Source organism: Pleurodeles waltl, chromosome 4_2 (genome assembly GCF_031143425.1).
Source record: "Pleurodeles waltl isolate 20211129_DDA chromosome 4_2, aPleWal1.hap1.20221129, whole genome shotgun sequence".
Taxonomy (NCBI): Eukaryota; Metazoa; Chordata; class Amphibia; order Caudata; family Salamandridae; genus Pleurodeles; species Pleurodeles waltl.
The window spans coordinates 138,044,521-138,063,664 of NC_090443.1; positions in this window are offsets into that span (position 1 = coordinate 138,044,521).

Genomic DNA, 19,144 nt, shown 5'->3' on the forward strand with positions numbered 1-19,144 from the left:
TACACAGGTAGAAAGGTCTGGACGCTTACTAGTCTGACTGCTTAAGCAGGAGTGGCCCCCACTGACGATTCTCTCTCTGACTCGGGTGGACGTCGGGACGGTGGTGGGACAGGCAGTGATAAATTTGGCACTGCAGGATCACTGTGGAGGAGTATATTCCACCCTTTCAGGAAACAAGGAGAACGGAGTGGCAGAACTCTTGAACAGCATAACAGTCTCCGGACTAGCAGCAGCTCAGCGGGAAAAGCCTATAGGAGAATATACAACTGGAGGAACTCCAGGAGGGCCTCCAGGACATGGCTCGTGGGAAGTGCCTGTGACCGGATGGCCGCCCAGTAGAGTATTACAAACATATTTTTCCGAATAGCTCCCCAGGCTACTGGAAACACTCTAGGAAGTAAAGTTGAAAGGGATATTGCTGATAAAAATGCTGGAGGCCTTGATAATAATGCTCCCAAAGCCTGGTAAGGACCCGAGGGACCCCGGGTCCTATTGTCCACTGTCCATGCTTAAAGTCAATGTTAAACTGCTCAAGAAAGAACTTGCGATACACCTCGAACACATTGAAAAACAACCAGTGTGTATTTATACTTGGGAGCGACACACATATGCACCTTCGGCGACTCTCACATGTAATGCACTCCACCCAGGGAACAGCTGAGGAGGCTGCTTTTGTGGCCCTAGACATCAAAAAAGCATTTGATACCCTGTCCTGGGGATATTTATATGGAGGTGCTGTGGAGAATGATGATGTGCCCAGGGTTCTTGTCATGGGTGCGCCTATTATATATGGAAGAAAGGGCGTGAGTGCGAACTGGACAGGTGGTATCAGACGTCCTGACTATAGAAAGAGGAATGAGGCAGGGATGCCCACTATACCCGCTCCTCTCGCACTGGCTATGGAACCTTTGGCAGTGTACTTGAGGAGCCAAAACCGTGATTGGAGTATATGAGTAGTTGACACCACACATATTGTCTCAATGTATGCGGATAATACCATTGTATCTGTGAATAAACCAGAAGGTTTGATGTCACTCCACCTAGGACTCATGGCCGACTTGAGGAGGGTATTGGGACTACATGTCAACAGACACAAAACAGTGCTCTTCCCCCTTGTGTCATTAGCGCACTGACAGGCAGCTGAACTCCATGGAGTAGGGCTACCCTGGGAGATGGTGCAATTTCACTACCAGGGGACACAGGTAGCTCATGATTTGTGGCAGTAGTATGAGTTCAAAATGGGATGACTAGTGGAGAGCTTAGCAGGGTCTGTAAAATTGTGTAATGCCCTGCCGTTGTCCGTTATGGGCAGAGTAGCATTAAGCAAGATGGTATTGCTGACCAGGTGTCTCTGTGCTATGCAGAACTCGTTCTGTATTCTGCAAGACTCCCTATTCCCACAGCTCAAAAGGCAGTTGGTGTGCCTAGCAGAAAAGCAAAGATTAGTTGGATTAAACATCTTTAAACTATATATGGCTGAAAGTGGACTGGGTCTCCTGGACATCCATTTATACTATGTAGTGCTCCTACAATATGCAGTGCTGTAGTGCGATAACGGCCCCCAAATGGGAAAAAAACTCCTGGAGGGGGTGGTAATGGAGGAAGACCTCCCCAGGTTGCTTATGGGCAGGGGGAAAGAGAGAGGTCACGGGGTACTGGTAGGAACCCCCTTCATAGTGAAACAGGTTGCACAAGCATGCGAAAAGGCGGTAACCCATGTTCTGAAACGTGTGCCCTATGGCAGGCTGCCCCCATATGGCGGCTGCGACCTTTCATACTCACCGAACCTCAATGGATGTCTCTTAATGGTTAAATGTAGGTTGTCAGATGGCAGGAGACCCATTTCTAAATGACTCTTTTGTAATGCTAGCAGAGGTCGGGAGACTTTTTTGGAGGAAGACCTGGGCATGTTCTGCAGTATGCAAGCATATCCTGCACAGTACGAGAGATATAGATAAATTTCCCTGAGGAACCCAGTGAATCCCATGTCCTGACAGTAATATTGGATCCGGGCTCGAGCAGAGGCCTTATTTCCCAGTTGTACACTGCCCTAAAGGAAGACAGGCAGATGGAGGTAACGACCACCCGCGATAACTGGAATAGGGATCTTGAGGTTTCCCCTTATGGATGGAGATTGGAAGAGTGATAGGGCACAAGTGCAATAAACTGTCAGTAATGCCAGGTTTAAATTAGCACAATTCTACTACCTCCATAGGCCTATCTGACACCACAGCAGCAGCATAGGATTTCCCCAGCACAGCAAGTGGGCTGTGCATGCTGTGATGAGCTCCTGGCAGATTTTGTACACGTCATGTGGGTATGCCGCAAGGTGTGCTCCTACTGGACAGGAGTGATACAGGAGGTGAATGGACAACAAACATCAGAGAAGAGCTGACGATATGCCATTGTATCCTGGGCCTCTTGCCGCTCACCAGAGATGATAGAAAGATGGGATACAAATTTGCCCACTTAAGCCTGGCACCAGCCAGGCATCAAGTTACTATTCATTGGGTCAGCCCAGCGCTCCAGCACAATGTAAGTAGAGAGCTGACCTCCTTAAGTGGGCAGTGGCTGAAGAATGTAGGCTTAGAAAGGTATGCACAGATGAAAATGCGTAGAGGGATTTGGAGATGTGGGGTGCGATGGTGGACCACCTGGGAGAGGACAGGGGTGAGACAGAAGATGGCGCAGATCTGATTTCGCCTGCGGCTGATATAGTGGTCCCCTGGGAGGTACAGGACAGCCAGGATGTGACCTAGAATGGTTGCCCCTCCCCCACGAGCTGTCATGCAGACTTTGAGTTGGGGGTCAAGAAAGGTATGACAAACACTTCAAATGGAGGGTGTCTGGTGGCCTCTCCTGCCCCTAGGATAATTGCTCAACAGTATGCCATATGGGAAATTACACATATACACACACACACCCCAAAACGGACTTGATCATTACGAGACGCCCTAGAGTTTGGAGAGACTATGCTGTAGAGATGTTCTTAGTTACTGTTACAGGCCATGGCTCTGAAATGCATTGTAATGTTTGTCTACTACATGAATGCCAATAAAGAAATTTTGAAACAAAATGAAGGAAAGTGTAACTTTTCCCCCATAAAAATTCTACAATCTCACAAGACTCTTGCAGGAATGTATATAAAGAAAAAAAAGTAGTGAGGTATAGATAATCTTTCTCAAGAGAAAGGTTACAGTACAGAGGCTTCTGTGTTGGCCAGGGTTGGTTCCTCCGTTAGGGTGGAGGAGCATTGCCCCCCGCCTGCAGCAGAAGCTGCAAAATCTTTAACAAATGAAACAATAATAAACCATGTTTATTTTCGTTTCATTTGTTAAAGGGGAGGGGCCACATAAGTGACGAGCGATGAGGGGAGCGCACTGTGCACTCCCCTCAGTGCCCGTGTATGTTTGGCCGGCCATCTCGGGCCGGCCAAACACACATGTGCAGTAGGCTCTCTCCAGCCCAGCAACACAATTGCTGGGCTGGAGAGAGCCTGCACAGGCTCCCAGTGTGCCTGGGAGAGCCCTGGCTGGGTGCTTCCAGCCAATCCTGATGCTGTTCTGAGCAGCGTCAGGTTTGACCATAGGGCAGGCTGGGAACCTGAGCCTGCTTGCAGCGACAGGAGCAATAGGAGTGGCGTGGGAGTGAAGCAGGTATGTTTTAATTAAAAACAAAAAAATTATAAATTTTACCCCCTCCCACACCTATGCCCCTTGTGACCGGAGCGAGCCACTACTGGTGTTGGCACAGTCCAATAATCACACCCCCATGATACTGAGCTGACATGCATTATATATAGTTTGAATGTTTGAGCTTGTGCTTGTGAGACTCTCATGAGATCTAGACAACTATATGAGTGAGAGCAAGCATTTGTGTGCTCCTGCTCTCAAGAGGCTCTCTCTAAACTTTCACAGATGTTAGTATTCCAACAAAAAGGGATTTATACCATGAAATAGTCACATAAAGTTGCAATAGGGTGTCTTTGACAAAAGCCTTTGTGTTTATAGTTTGCAATGTTCACTGGATACCTTCCTTGATAATAACAAGGAAGGAACCGGATGCCTTCCTTGATGTTATTAAGGAAGATCCTGATCTCTTCTGCGGTGAGGTGAACTCCACCTTGCCTCTAGACACCTGGCACGTCAAACCGGATAGTGTTGTGATGTATAGACCCCATGCCATGGTCTCGAAGAAATGCAGAACCGGTTTTATCGACATGCTTCTGGAATTCTTAACCTTAGGACAGAACTTTTTGATCATTGCCATTTCTACCTTTGACATATATTAGAATCTACAAAGGCATTTTGAGGAAAGAAGTACATCAATTGTGAAAAGCCTCCTTTCTTTGGATTTCAAGCACAACATCTGTGATTGTGCCCAGGTCATTTCTACCACAGTGCACTATCATTAGATCAGGGTGCCCAAAATTCAAGATGCTCTCAACCTTTAGTAACAACTGATCCCATTTCATACCTCTATGGCCAGTCCAAGTTCTTTCCAAGCTAGGAAATCCAAGATTCTTGTCACTACCACAATTAAAAGCATGATCTCCAGCCCAGTGAATTAAGCTGTGCCCAAAATCTAGAGCCGAATCAGGGTGCTGTATGGAGATCTCAGTCACAAGAGAAGTGCTCTGCAGAATGAGTAAACTTCAGCAGCTATGTGGAGTTATATGAGGAGAGACAAATGAGAGGGTGGCAAAATTATAAATGTAATTGGTAGGTTTATGGCAGTTACAAGGGTACATTAGGCTGTGTGTATGGTGCACAATTACTTGAGCAATAGTATGCGCTATTCTATTGTCTGACTTTAAATTTTGGTATGAACTCATGACAGGCTCGCGAGAGCAAACCAGGTAGCACTGCCCCCTCAGACTGAACACAAGGGTGAGAGCCTCATGAGAGATTTTAAGAAGGGGAAAAAACAGTAGAAACAACATGGACAATAAAACTAGAGGGTAGCTCTAAAAAGAACTGTTTTTGATGACAGTTTTCAACAACTATAAAAAATGTTTTGTGTTTTCAAACATATTTACATTTTTTGGTTTTCGGAATCTTTTTTAAAAGGCTTCAACAAAAACAAACAACTTGAGGTGCTAAACAAACACCAAGAGTATCTCCTTTAAAACAAAAATTACAGGTGACATACTTTGCTAAAACCTTCTTGTCACCTGGCTTCCTTTAAAAAAATTGCCACGCCAGGACACCTTGGGTGGCTGGGGTGACTCAGCTGGTGCACAAGCCCCTGTCTGTTCATCTGAATTACATGAAGACATCTTTCTGCTCAAAGCCAAACAGGAAAGGAGATCAATTCAAATATGTTTACTTTCACAAAAGCCCACTAGTGAAATGAAGCAAAAAGGATGGGATGATCTTCTTCTGAATAAAGACATCCATATTAACCAACTAGAATCCTTCTTTAGGGTGTGCTACCTCTCCGGGCCTCTTACGAATGTCTCAAGGGCAACTCACGAGACCGTAACCAAAAAAGACTTCATTTATATTTTCTACAGAACAAACCACAATTCATTTTTGTACCTTAAACAACATGTCTAATATTCTATTTTGTTGAAAGTGACACTAAAACACTGTAATTAACTTAATTCTAAATATATAATCTTGCAAGTGGGTCATGAGATATTTGACATCAACTGTTGCACAATATGTACACTGCTGTTAGTAGTTTCTTTTCAGTACTTTGTGGTGTATTTGTCATGAGACTATCACTGTTTGGAAACAGTGTGTACAGAATGAACTCTCTCCATAAAATAAACATTGTTTAAAGTTATCTACTGATAGCAACCTAATTTCTTAATGTATGTGTGGTGTATTTCAGGGGTTTGATACACATAAAAGCTGTATGTCCTAGCGCAGTTATTTTGGAATTGGTATTCACCATTTTGGGATTCTCTAAACAGTTGCATACAGATTGAATACTGTACTTAATGAGGGTTTCCCGTATATATGAATTTGATTGTTAATGTGAATCATGCTATATGTACTATCATAGCAAAATATACAGCAATATGGGGGATGTCATCACTGATGTCATAAGTTATGTCAAACAGCCATGAGTGATGTCATATGTGAGGTCATAAGCAGTGCGTGCCCTGCTAACTATAACTGGTGGATTTCTGTTTTTTTTTTAATTCAAAATGTTAACGTTGTTACTGAGAAAGCTAAATTAATGTTCTAGTTACTTTAAAATGTCAGTTAAAACATCCCATTTTAAACAAACCAAATTGCTGCAACTTACCAGTTGTAGCTATCTCAAGTAACTATAACCTGTGCCCTAAAACAACTATAACTCACTCCGCCGCCACAAACAGTGTTGTCATCAATGATGTAATTTCGGGTGTTGCAGTGATGTAATCAATGATATCATAGAACATGTCATTATTGATCTAATATGGGAGATAATTAGCAGTGCATGGCGAGGGTGAGATAACCATAAATGGTGAATTTCCACTGGTTTTCTAATATTAACTAACATATTATTATAATTCCTAACTAGAACGTCACTTTAACCTCTGTTTTTCCATTGTCATGCTTGGTGTTGGGTTGTGGGCAGGGTTTGAGGCCATGTCCTGCATCCAAACCCTCGCAGGTGCCCAACCCTGCCATGCATGGCTTTTGACTGTGCGCAGCAGGATGGATTAGGCACAGGGCCTGCCAACAGGCTTTTAAACCCCTCCATACACAGCTATCTCATGTTGCAACATGAAGACTGTAATCTAACGTAATACAGACATACTGGCTCTCTCACAGGGTTAGGACATGAAAACATGGCCTGCCTACTGGCTTTATCTGTAGGTGAGCACATCAACATATATAAAGCAGACCGATTGGGCATGTCAAAAAGACACCAATAACTCAAATGAAATGTATACTTTATAAATGCACACATTCAATATTTAATAATAGTGACTGTAACAAAATACATTAAATAAGGTATTTAAAAAAACCTTAAACATGGCTTTGAGTCGATTTTGACATTTTCCATGCCCCAGAGTACAACCACAGAACCAACCGTAAAACATCCCAGCACTCCAGCTGAAGGGCATAAAACTCCAGCTAGGACAGCTTTAAAAAAAACAATGGAAAGCTCTTCTGGGGTCATGGATTCAATGACCCAGGAGACTTAATGTGTTTTTTTTGCTGTGGGGTTTCTGTGCTCCAGGCAGTGCTCTACAACATTAAATAACAGTTGGTGGGGCATCACCAGTATAAAAAATATGATTTAAAAAAACCCTAAGCCATTATGGGGCATCACTCGCCAAAGCAGTGTATAAAAATGAGAGATGCATGCTGCTCCTTTATTAATATTTTTTTTCACTTCTTATTTTAAGTTTTCAGTACCCCTGTGCCTACCTGGGATATCCACACTTTTAAACATTTGTTTTGTTATTTGGGGCCGCGCAGTGCCCCAAGGCCCCTGCTGGCACCCCAGCCAGCACTCATACCAGGTGCTAGAGAGAGCAGGCAATTTGTTTTTAAAGTGGATGCCCACCGTTGCCAACTCAATAGGGGCCCTGGGGGAGTTTGTGGCCCCTGCTGGCCCTCCTTCCACCACCATGGTGGGAGTTGTCTGTTTTTTCAATATATGTTTTACAAGGTTTTACCCCAGTACCCATCTGGTGCATGCACAACATATCATTCCTTAAGGGCCGCAGAGGTGAGCCTGAAGCACCCTGTTGCCCCTTTTGGCTTCTGAGGCAGCACCCATTGTGGTACTGTGGAAACTGGCACTGTTTCTTTGCTCCCACTTAGGTGGGAGGAGCTTATTTTTGTGCTCCTAACTGGGCAGGAGCAAGGTTGTGCTCCCTGCCTGAGAGAGTGCGGGCTGGGAACACAACTTTGCTCCCACCTAGTCGGGAGAAAAAAAATAAGCTGCTTCCATCCAGTTGGGAGCAAAGAAACATGGGTGGCTCCCACCAGCACACAATGGGCTGATATTCCCTGCCCATAGTCTCATACCAGTGTCCCAAGGGATGGAGCCCCTAGGAACACTACACCGATAACAGGCCGCATTGGGCTGCACACACCTCCTAAATTTCAAAATGGCCCTAGGGGCTGCGGTCTCTGGGACTTCATAGAGGCTCGAAGAGTGGGAGCCACACATCCTCTGTACCAACTATAACTCGCAGCTTAAAGTTACATTCCGGCATGAGTTATAGTTGTAGGAAAGGACCATCTTGCCTGGCATGTTACCCCCATATTTCACTGTATATATGTTGTTTTAGTTGTATGTGTCACTGGCACCCTGCCAGCCAGGGCCCCAGTGCTCATAAGTGTGCCCTGTATGTGTTACCTGTGTTATGACTAACTGTCTCACTGAGGCTCTGCTAATCAGAACCTCAGTGGTTATGCTCTCTCATCTCTTTCAAATTGTCACTAACAGGCTAGTGACCAATTTTACCAATTTACATTGGCATACTGGAACACCCTTATAATTCCCTAGTATATGGTACTGAGGTACCCAGGGTATTGGGGGTTCAGGATATCCCTATGGGCTGCAGCATTTCTTTTGCCACCTATAGGGAGCTCTGACAATTCTTACACAGGCCTGCCACTGCAGCTTGAGTGAAATAACGTCCACGTTATTTCACAGCCATTTTACACTGCACTTAAGTAAATTATAAGTCACCTATATGTCTAACCTTTACCTGGTAAAGGTTGGGTGCTAAGTTACTTAGTGTGTGGGCACCCTGGCACTAGCCAAGGTGCCCCCACATTGTTCAGGGCCAATTCCCCGGACTTTGTGAGTGCGGGGACACCATTACACGCGTGCACTACAGATAGGTCACTACCTATGTGTAGCTTCACAATGGTAACTCCGAATATGGCCATGTAACATGTCTATGATCATGGAATTGCCCCCTCTATGCCATCCTGGCATTGATGGCACAATCCCATGATCCCACGGGTCTGTAGCACAGACCCGGGTACTGCTAAACTGCCTTTTCAGGGGTTTCACTACAGCTGCTGCTGCTGCCAACCCCTCAGACAGGTTTCTGCCCTCCTGGGGTCCAACCAGGCTTGGCCCAGGAAGGCAGAACAAAGGACTTCCTCAGAGAGAGGGTGTTACACCCTCTCCCTTTGGAAAATGGTGTGAAGGCAGGGGAGGAGTAGCCTCCCCCAGCCTCTGGAAATGCTTTCATGGGCACACATGGTGCCCATTTCTGCATAAGCCAGTCTACACCGGTTCAGGGACCCCTCAGCCCTGCTCTGGCGCGAAACTGGACAAAGGAAAGGGGAGTGACCACTCCCCTGACCTGCTCCTCCCCTGGGAGGTGCCCAGAGCTCCTCCAGTGTGCTCCAGACCTCTGCAATCTTGGAAACAGAGGTGCTGCTGGCACACTGGACTGCTCTGAGTGGCCAGGGCCAGCAGGTGACGTCAGAGACTCCTTCTGATAGGCTCCTTCAGGTGTTGCTAGCCTATCTTCTCTCCTAAGTAGCCAAACCCTCTTTTCTGGCTATTTAGGGTCTCTGCTTTGGGGATTTCCTTAGATAACGAATGCAAGAGCTAATCAGAGTTCCTCTGCATCTCTCTCTTCACCTTCTGCCAAGGAATCGACTGCTGACCGCGCTGGAAGCCTGCAAAACTGCAACAAAGTAGCGAAGACGACTACTGCAACTCTGTAAACGCTGATGTAAATGGTGGTGCATGCTCTGGGGGTAGTCTGCCTCCTCTCTGCACTAGAAGCTCTGAAGAAATCTCCAGTGGGTCGACGGAATCGTCCCCCTGCAACCGCAGGCACCAAAGAACTGCATCACCGGTACCCTGGGTCTCCTCTCAGCACAACGAGCAAGGTCCCTTGAATCCAGCAACTCTGTCCAAGTGACTCCCACAGTCCAGTGACTCTTCAGTCCAAGTTTGGTGGAGGTAAGTCCTTGCCTCCCCACGCCAGACTGCATTGCTGGGAACCGTGACTTTTGCAGCTACTCCAGCCTCCGTGCACTTCCGGCAGAAATCCTTTGTGCACAGCCAAGCCTGGGTCCACGGCACTCTAACCTGCATTGCACGACCTCCTGAGTTGTCCTCCGGTGACGTGGGACTCCTTTGTGTAACTTCGGGTGAGCACCGTTTCACTCCTCTTTGTAGTGCCTGTTCCGGACCTTCTGCGGGTGCTGCCTGCTTCTGAGAGGGCTCTTCATCCTGCTGGGCGCCCCCTCTGTCCTCTGACGCAATTGGCGACATCCTGGTCCCTCCTGGGCCACAGCAGCATCCAAAAACCCTAACCGCACGACTTGCAGCTAGCAAGGCTTGTTTGCAGTCTTTCTTCAGGAAAACACTTTTGCACAACTCTCCACAGTGTGGGGCATCCATCCTCTAAAGGGGAAGTCTCTAGCCCTTATCGTTCCTGCAGAATCTTCAGCTTCTACTATCCAGTAGCAGCTTCTTTGCACCCACAGCTGGCATTTCCTGGGCATCTGCCCATCTCCGACTTGCTTGTGACTTTTGGACTTGGTCCCCTTGTTCCACAGGTACCCTCGTTTGGAAATCCATCGTTGTTGCATTGCTGATTTGTGTCTTTCCTGCAGAATTCCCCTATCACGACTTCTGTGCACTTTGAGGAACTTTAGTGCACTTTGCACTCACTTTTCAGGGTCTTGGGGTGGGCTATTTTTCTAACCCTCACTGTTTTCTTACAGTCCCAGCGACCCTCTACAAGGTCACATAGGTTTGGGGTCCATTCGTGGTTCGCATTCCACTTTTGGAGTATATGGTTTGTGTTGCCCCTATCCCTATGTGTCCCCATTGCATCCTATTGTAACTATACATTGTTTGCACTGTTTTCTAATACTATACTGCATATTTTTGGTATTGTGTACATATATCCGGTGTATATTTGCTATCCTCATACTGAGGGTACTCACTGAGATACTTTTGGCATATTGTCATAAAAATAAAGTACCTTTATTTTTAGTATATCTGTGTATTGTGTTTTCTTATGATATTGTGCATATGACACTAGTGGTACTGTAGGAGCTTCACTCGTCTCCTTGTTCAGCCTAAGCTGCTCTGCTAAGCTACCATTATCTATCAGCCTAAGCTGCTAGACACCCTATACACTAATAAGGGATACCTGGGCCTGGTGCAAGGTGTAAGTACCCCTTGGTACTCACTACAAGCCAGTCCAGCCTCCTACAATAGTTTTTTCAGATAAGTTTAACTAGAAACATACTTTTTACTGCTGAATTTCTATAGTTTTGTATGGGTAAACATCAACCTATCTATAACGTCCCTGTAACCTTTGTTTTTTGTCAGTAAATTTCTATGGCTTTTTTTTGTTTTTGTTAAACTTTCTTTATTGCCGTTTTGTGGTACATTATAATATGCATTTCAAAAGAACATTAGGGATGACATATCTCACTGTGTGTTGCAGCCGCCCATATCAACTGCTGAACACGACTTACAATTATATCTTTTCTAGAAGCAGGCTGTATATTTCGCAAGATCAAACCATAGAATAGCATGAGAGCTCAAGTGCCAAGTAACTAATATAAACAAGAAAAACAAAACATAACAACAAAACCGTGTGTCCTATCTCACTCAGCGTGGTCAACTAACCCCCGGATGTTCCACCCAGAGAGTTGCTCTGCTTTCCTCAGGTGGTCCTTATTGCACAGTGCCTATCCCCCATAACGTCACTCCCCCCTACACATGAAAGAGATGCAGAGCCCTGAGATGGGGGCTACAGGCTGTAAGAGGAAGGACTCTGGAGAGGAACCGCACCAGGGGGTCCCATATATAGTCAAAGCTTCTTCTCGATTCTGCCAATTTATCTGTTAAGCGTTCCATGGAGAGGCTGTACCATAATCAAGTGTACCACAGTGCTGGGGGGGGTGTCTGTTTTTTTCCAATATGACGCTAAGACCGTCTTCGCAGCTCCCAGTGCTAGCCACATAATGGGGCGGTCTCCCAGAGTTTAGTATTGCAGGTCTGGGGCATGTATGCCCGATAAAATGTGTGCTGGAGATGTTTGGATGGGCTAAACCAGAATCTCTTTTGAGTGTGATGGGATTTCCTCCAGGTCGGGGCGAATAGCTGCGCAATCCCACCAGATATGTTGGAAATCACCCAGCATACCACAACCCCGCCAACACCTATCGGACATGTGGGGATACATTTTTTTAAGTTTTTCTGGGTAGAGGTACCAATTGTAGAGCAGTTTATAGTGTGCTTCTCTAGCCCCCATAGAACAATTATATTTAGTTATGTTGTGGAATAATAGGCTCCAGTGACCATCCTCTATTGTGGAGCCCAACACCTGCTCCCAAAAAGTAATATGTCGAGGGGTGAGAGTGCGCTGTGCCGAAGTCAGTAGTTTATACAATGTGGAGATGCTACCCTTCGCTACCCCTCCTTGTTGGACAGTTTTTTAAATCAGAAAAAGATCCCTGGTGGCCGCGAGTCTCTTGTGAGGCTATCTGATCCAGTATTTCAATTGAGTGTAATGGAAGTGTTCAGACTGGGGCAGCCGAATGTCTCTGCAGCAGTTTTCAAACTTGTGTATATTTTCCCCATGATACAAATCCGCAATCTGAAGACACCCTCCCTCCCTCCAGCTATCAAATGGTCGTGGTGTCACTCCCAGGGGGAAAGCCCACGTTATAATGGATGCGGGTGTGTGGTGAGGGAAAAGCCGTTACCCCATGGGCTCTTGTTACTGTGTCCCATACTTTCAGTGTGGTGGCTGTAGGGATACTGAGGTAAGCGTTCTTTGGTCGCTCAATTTTAGGTTTCCACAGTATGTCCCATATTGTCCGTCCTGTCACTGCCCTGTCCATGTGCAGCCACAATTTGACCGATTCGCGGAGTGACCACTCGGCAATGATGCGGAGTTGGGCCGCTCTATAGTACACCAGAGGATCTGGTAGTGCCAAACCACCTTTCTCTATGGAGCATGTAAGCAGTTTATTAGAAAGTCTGGCCCTGTTTCCTTGCCATATGAATCGGGGGATCATTGTACGGGCCTCTATAAAAAAAGTCTTTGGGGATATCGATATCGATATAAAAAACGGGGGAGTACCGTCATCTTAATGGTATTGATACGTCCCAGCCACGTAAGCCAGAGAGACAACATCTCTTAAAGTCCGTTCGCATGTTTTTGAGGAGGGGTGGGAAGTTGGCTTTAAACAAGTCAGCGACCTTGGGGGTAAGTTTGATGCCTAAGTAAGTGATCTCCTTTTGGCCCAAACAAATGATGCTTCGAATGCTATCTTCCCCATCTCAGATGTGGGGGTTGTCAAATTGAGCAGATATGATTTCCCTTTATTCACCTTAAAGCCCGCTACTTGCTCGTAAAGAGTGAGCTCCTCCTGAATTGTTGGTAGGGTGGTTTCAGGGATCAGTAACAAAAAGTCAAATGTCATCCTCACACAATAACATTTTATGCTGGTCGGGACCAAACCGGATTCCCTTGAATCTTGGATGTGCCCTCATCCTCATTGCTAGGGGTTCCACACTGAGTGCAAACAGCAGTGGGGAGAGAGGACAACCCTACCTCGTTCCCTGTGTCAGGTCAAAAAAGTTGGACGCCACCCTATTTACCAATATTCGTGATCGGGGGCAGGAGTAAATGCTCATCACCATTGCTACGAACTGGTCACTGAACCCTAATCTCCGCAGAGTAGCCACCAAGAAGGACCACTCCACCCGATCAAAATCCTTCTCGGCGTCTAGCACCAGTAGCATCGCTGGTATCTGTTTCTTTGTCACTTTTTCCATCAGGTGAATTACTCATCTTAGGTTATCATGCGTTTGGCGGCCTTTAATGAAACCTGATTGGTCAGTGTGTATCAAGTCTGGTAGCACCTCCTCAAGCCTCTTAGTCAGGATTTAAGAATATAATTTTGCGTCTAGATAGTAGGGCAATAGGTCTGTGTGAGGCACAGAACTGAGGTTCCTTCCCAGCCTTGGGAATAAGTGTGATGAGGGCTTCTCCCATGGTGGGGGACAATGTATGCCCCGTTCTAACGTAATTGAACAAATCAGTGAGGTGCTGTGTTAGCTCCGCACTGAAGGTTTTGTAGAAATGGGCATTAAACCCATCTGGACCCAGTGCTTTGTGTAGAGGGAGAGAGTTGATGGCCGTCTGCACTTCGTTTGGAGCCATCAAGGTGTCATTGGTACCTTGGGACACCTGCGGAAGTTTTGACTGCCGGAGGTATGTACCTTGTGTTAGGGTGTCTAGCCTATCTGAATTGTACAGTCGGGTATAGAAATCTCTAAAGGCTCGAGCTTTACCCTCATCTGAATAAATGTTCCCCTGACTCGTCGTATATTTGAGCTATGTAGTCCCTAGCTTGTTTGGTGCGTAATTGTCTTGCCAGAAGTGTGCCTATTTTATTCCCCTTTTCATAATTAGTTTTCTTCAGTCTTAGCATTGTGATTTCTGCTCTATTCGTGTATATGGATTGCATTTTTCCTTTGATCGAGGTCACCTTCTTCTGTAAAAGCCAAGTGGGGGACTGTTTGTGGGCCTGTTCTGCAACCATCAGTTCATTTTCTAGAGTCTGTCTTTCGCTGGCCTTTAAATGGTGCATCGAAGTTGCTAATGAAATGCATTTACCCCTTATAACTGCCTTGAATGTATCCCAATTAGTGTGGGGGGAGGTGTCCGCAGAGATATTATTCTGAAAAAAGTCTCTAATAGCCCTCTGCAATTCTTCCCAGAGTGTTAGGTCACGAGTTAGAACGTTTGGGAAGTACCATCTACGAAATTTAGAGCATGAGGTGGGCCAGTCAAGACCAATCCCCACCGGAGCATGATCAGATACGATAATTGGGTGAATAGTTGTCCTTCTAAGTGCCTTTCGAAAGGGGTTGACTCATGAATATATAGTCTATCCTTGAATAGGATCTGTGTGAGTGGGAGAAGAAAGTGTAGTCCCTCACTGTGGGGTTGAGCGTACACCATGTGTCTAAAAGATCCAACCTGTTGAGGGCTGTTTTAACAGTCTTTGCAAAGGAACTTGTTTGCGCTCTTTGGGGATGGGTTGTATCATGGGTTTTGTCCCATATCAGGTTGAAATCGCCCAATAATAGAATATCCCCCTCGGCGAAGTCCTCCAACCTTTCCCGAAAAACCCAGAAGGAACTGCGTTTGTCCACTGTTGGGAGCATATAGCGTGGCCACCGTACAAGTCCTCCCTCCAAGATTGCCCTTGGCCATTAAAAATCTGCCCTCTTTATCCTGTTTTGTACCCAAAACCTGGAAGTGGATGGATCTGTGAAACATCAGGGCTACCCCACAATGTTTTGTTACCGCTGAGGCAGTGTTTGTGGTGTATTCGATTTCCCTCCCCCTTCTGTGTTTCTTGCAGGGCAACAATATCAAAATGATGATCATCAAAGAACTTCTCCAACTGCAACCTCTTGTTAGGGGAGTTCAGCGCCTTGACTTTCCATGATAGGAGTTCTAGCATCCTGGGGGTCTAATTTGTATTGCCTTATTTGGGTCAGCCCCTTTCCCTGGTTGCCCTGCGGGCTCCTCCAACCCTCGCCTCCCCCTACAGGACTCCAGAGATATTGTGCACCCTCTAGTAAGCCTATCCACACCAAGTAAGGACACAAAATAAAAATAAAGAACATAGAAGAACATCAGAACACATATAAACATGTGGACATGTTGTTGCTGGTTCTCAAACATCCCTGTGATCTTCATGGAGGGGAGTGAATACCCATCCATTCTCGTCCCCCACAGAGACAGCTTATTGAAGCCATAGAAGTGTCAATTGTGAGGATCTCCAATCTTTTTGGCCCGTGGAGAGAAAAGGAGAACACCTTGACTATTTACCTTGCATTCTTGCAAGTCTCCAATTGAGTTTTCTTGGTCCCCTTCATTGGGGATCCCTCCCCCGTCCCATCCCCAATAGGAGATCTTGTGTGTCCCAAGCTCGGGTCTCTGGCCTAGCCCATAGCAGATCCTGATCTCGTTCTCGTTCCTAGTGGAATGCTTCATTTATTGGGAATCTTTTTCCCCATCTTCGGTTGCTTCCACTAATCGGTGGAGGTAGAAGGCTTCCCATGTCGTTGTGTTCCGCCTGGTGTCTTGGCCAACTCTTCTGAACCACTCTCCTGTAATTCCAGTGAGACTGCCACCTCTTCTAAGTCTGTGAAATGATGTGACTTGTTGCTGAGTTCAAAAGCTAATCTGAAAGGAAATGTCCATCTGTACCTAACATTTTTCTTTCACAGTGCGTCGGTGATCGGTCGAAATTGCAGCCTTCGGGTCAGCATTGCTGGAGCAATGTCCTGGAATAATGAGCACTTTGCACCCTGGAAGGACACGGAGACCTGCTTTCTCGCCTGTTGGAGGATTTGTTCCTTTAATTTGAATTAACTCAGTTTCACAAGTTTATCTCTAGGCCTCCTTCCCTTGCTTGTGGAGCGGATCCCTACCCTATGCACCCACTCCAATTGTACCTCTGGATGGTCATTGCCCAGGATGATGGAAAAGAGACCAACCACGAAGGCCTCCAGATCCGTACCTTCGCTGCCTTCCTCCAGTCCCCTCACTCTAATTGATCAACGGACTGCCCCGGCTTTCACGCCGGCCCGTCCCTCTGCTGCAGGGCCTCAGGCGGTCAGCGCTCCGGCACGGCGTCCAGACCACTACCCATCTCAATCTCCCGCACTCCGCACACCCTCCCCGGGGCGGAGAAATTGTTTGGCTCACATTTAGACACTGCTTTCTGCGTGTCTGTGAGGGGTTTGAGAAGAGCCTCCGAAATCATGTTTGGACGGCCATGTTGGTTGGCCACGCTCCTCTTTGGCTTTTTAACACTTACGTTAATATTTCTGTCAGCTTGCAGCCAGCCAATCTGGGCCTTGTTTTTCCCTGGATTTGAGGAGGATCCGAGGAGGATTTGAGGTTCTGCTGATTGGCTGAAAAAAAAATTGGTAATTTTTTGCACATGAGGCATCCGTAAGGAATCACTCCCTGTGTCCAATAGGGTCAAGATACCTCTATTCAGACCTCTTATATGTTTTTACACTGTTTTTGGCCACCCCACCCCAGCCAATGTGGAAACAAAATGGTGGCCCCAGTTTTTCTGTCAGGTTGCAGCCAGCCAATCAGGGCCTTGTCTTTCCTCCAGATTTGAGGAGCATCCGAGGAGGATCCGCACCTCTTGATATACACATTTCTTTTTCCTTTAATAAATCCAAAACTATTGAACAGATTTACATCAAATACCAAAAAGTGTACTTTCTAGACCAAAAGCTACCTTTCTGACAAATTTTGTCCCTCATTTCAACATTGGTAGTATTGACTGCCTACCGCCACAGCGATGGCTGCCAACATACCGCTGCTGTGGCTACCAGCCGTCTACCGGTATCATGGCCGCTGACAGTATTCCGCCAGAATGCTGGCGGAACACCGCCGACGGTCATGGCGGCGGTAAGGCGGCGCTGCTGACAGCAGCACCGCCACACCAGCAAAACACCGCTGACCGTATCAGGAGCCATGATGCAGCCTGGAGGTGTTTTGCTGGTGGGCGCTGCTGCTGACAGCAGCGCCGCGGACCGCCTCTAGCCGGAGGACCCCCCTGCAAGCAGGTAAGTGGGGTTCTCCGACCTGAGAGGAGGTTGGGGGGTGTTGTGTGTATGTGGGAGTGTGTGGATGTATTGGTATGCGTGCCGGCGGGTGTGAGTCATGTAGGATGCGTGTGTGAATGAGTGAATGCGGGTGTTGTGTGTTGTGAATGCATGTGTGTGACAAAGTATATTGGTGTGTGTTGCGGTGTGAGGGTATGTATGTGTGCATGCATGGGTGGTGGTGGGTATGCGTGCGTGCATGTGTGTACATGGGTGCACGTGTGGGTGTGTATATGTGCGGGGGCAGGATGGGGAGGGTGGGGGTGGACTCTGCGGAGGGGGTGGGTGCGTAGGAGACCCCTATCAGTGACAGGGAAGTGATTCCCTGGCACTGATAGTGCCTACTGCCATGGTTTTCGTGGCTTTACGTTTGGCACGAAAACCATGGAGGTAGGCTGGGTTGTAATCCCGAGGGTGGGATTGTGGCGGCCGCCCTGGCGGTCGGTGTGTTAAAGTGGCGGTTTTGGATGGCGGTAACCGCCATGGTCCAAGTCCCATTTTTTTTACCGCCGGACTGTTGGCGGTATTACCGCCGCTTTAACACCAACTGCCAGGGTTGTAATGAGGGCCTTAGTGTAATTCCGTCCAGCAGTTCGGGCTGTAGTTGTGCTCAAAATCTCTACGGGAATTAACATGGGAACTGCACTTTTTTTAACCCCCCCTTTTTCTCAGCTCTTGCTTGACGGATCACCCTGAAACTTTTCATGTACAGCAAGATACTTGGGCACCCTTTTGTTGGAAAATTCCCTAAAGGTTCATCAAACGGTACCGAAGATATAGGCAAGTCAAAAAATGCTTTTTCGATGGAAACTAGGTCCTAGCTAAGACTACCTACTGGCGACCACCAGTAGGTTTTATACATTTATATATATCTATATATATATATATATATATATATATATATATATATATATATATATATATATATAGGAGTTCTGTGACCTGAGAGTCCTGAATGAGCCAGGTCTCAGAAGCGTTAAGCAGGGTCAGGACTGGTTAGCCAGGCCCGATCCTGCTTAGCGCTTCCAAGATCGAGTGTATTCAGAAGAGGGCCGTAGGCAGAGAAAGCTGCCATTTCAGGTCTCTGGTGCACCGGCCTGTCCTGTGGGTGGGCTTGGCAGTTCGGGCTGGGGAGCAGGGTCAAAACTGATTTGCATATAGCTGGGTCCGAACTGGGATGACGTGGCAAGAAAAATAACAATGGATTAAACCCAGGTCTGTGACCTGAGGGTGAGTGTTTGAAAAGTTTCAACACTCCGCCCTTCATTTTATTTTGTGATATTGGTTTGTGCGCCCTAAGTGGCTAGGGTATGCCCAGACGTCGGTCCCTTGCTTGCTGCACCACTGGACTCAAGCTAGCCGGGCTGATGAAGGGTGATACCCTGACACCAGTCCCAGGATGTTTGAGTCCTATCCAGGGATGACCTGGCTTGGCAAGTCGGGCTGGACTGCTCCTATAGGGAGCAGGGTCAAAACTGATTTGCATATAGCTGGGTCCGAACTGGGGTGACGTGGCAAGCAAAATAACAATGGA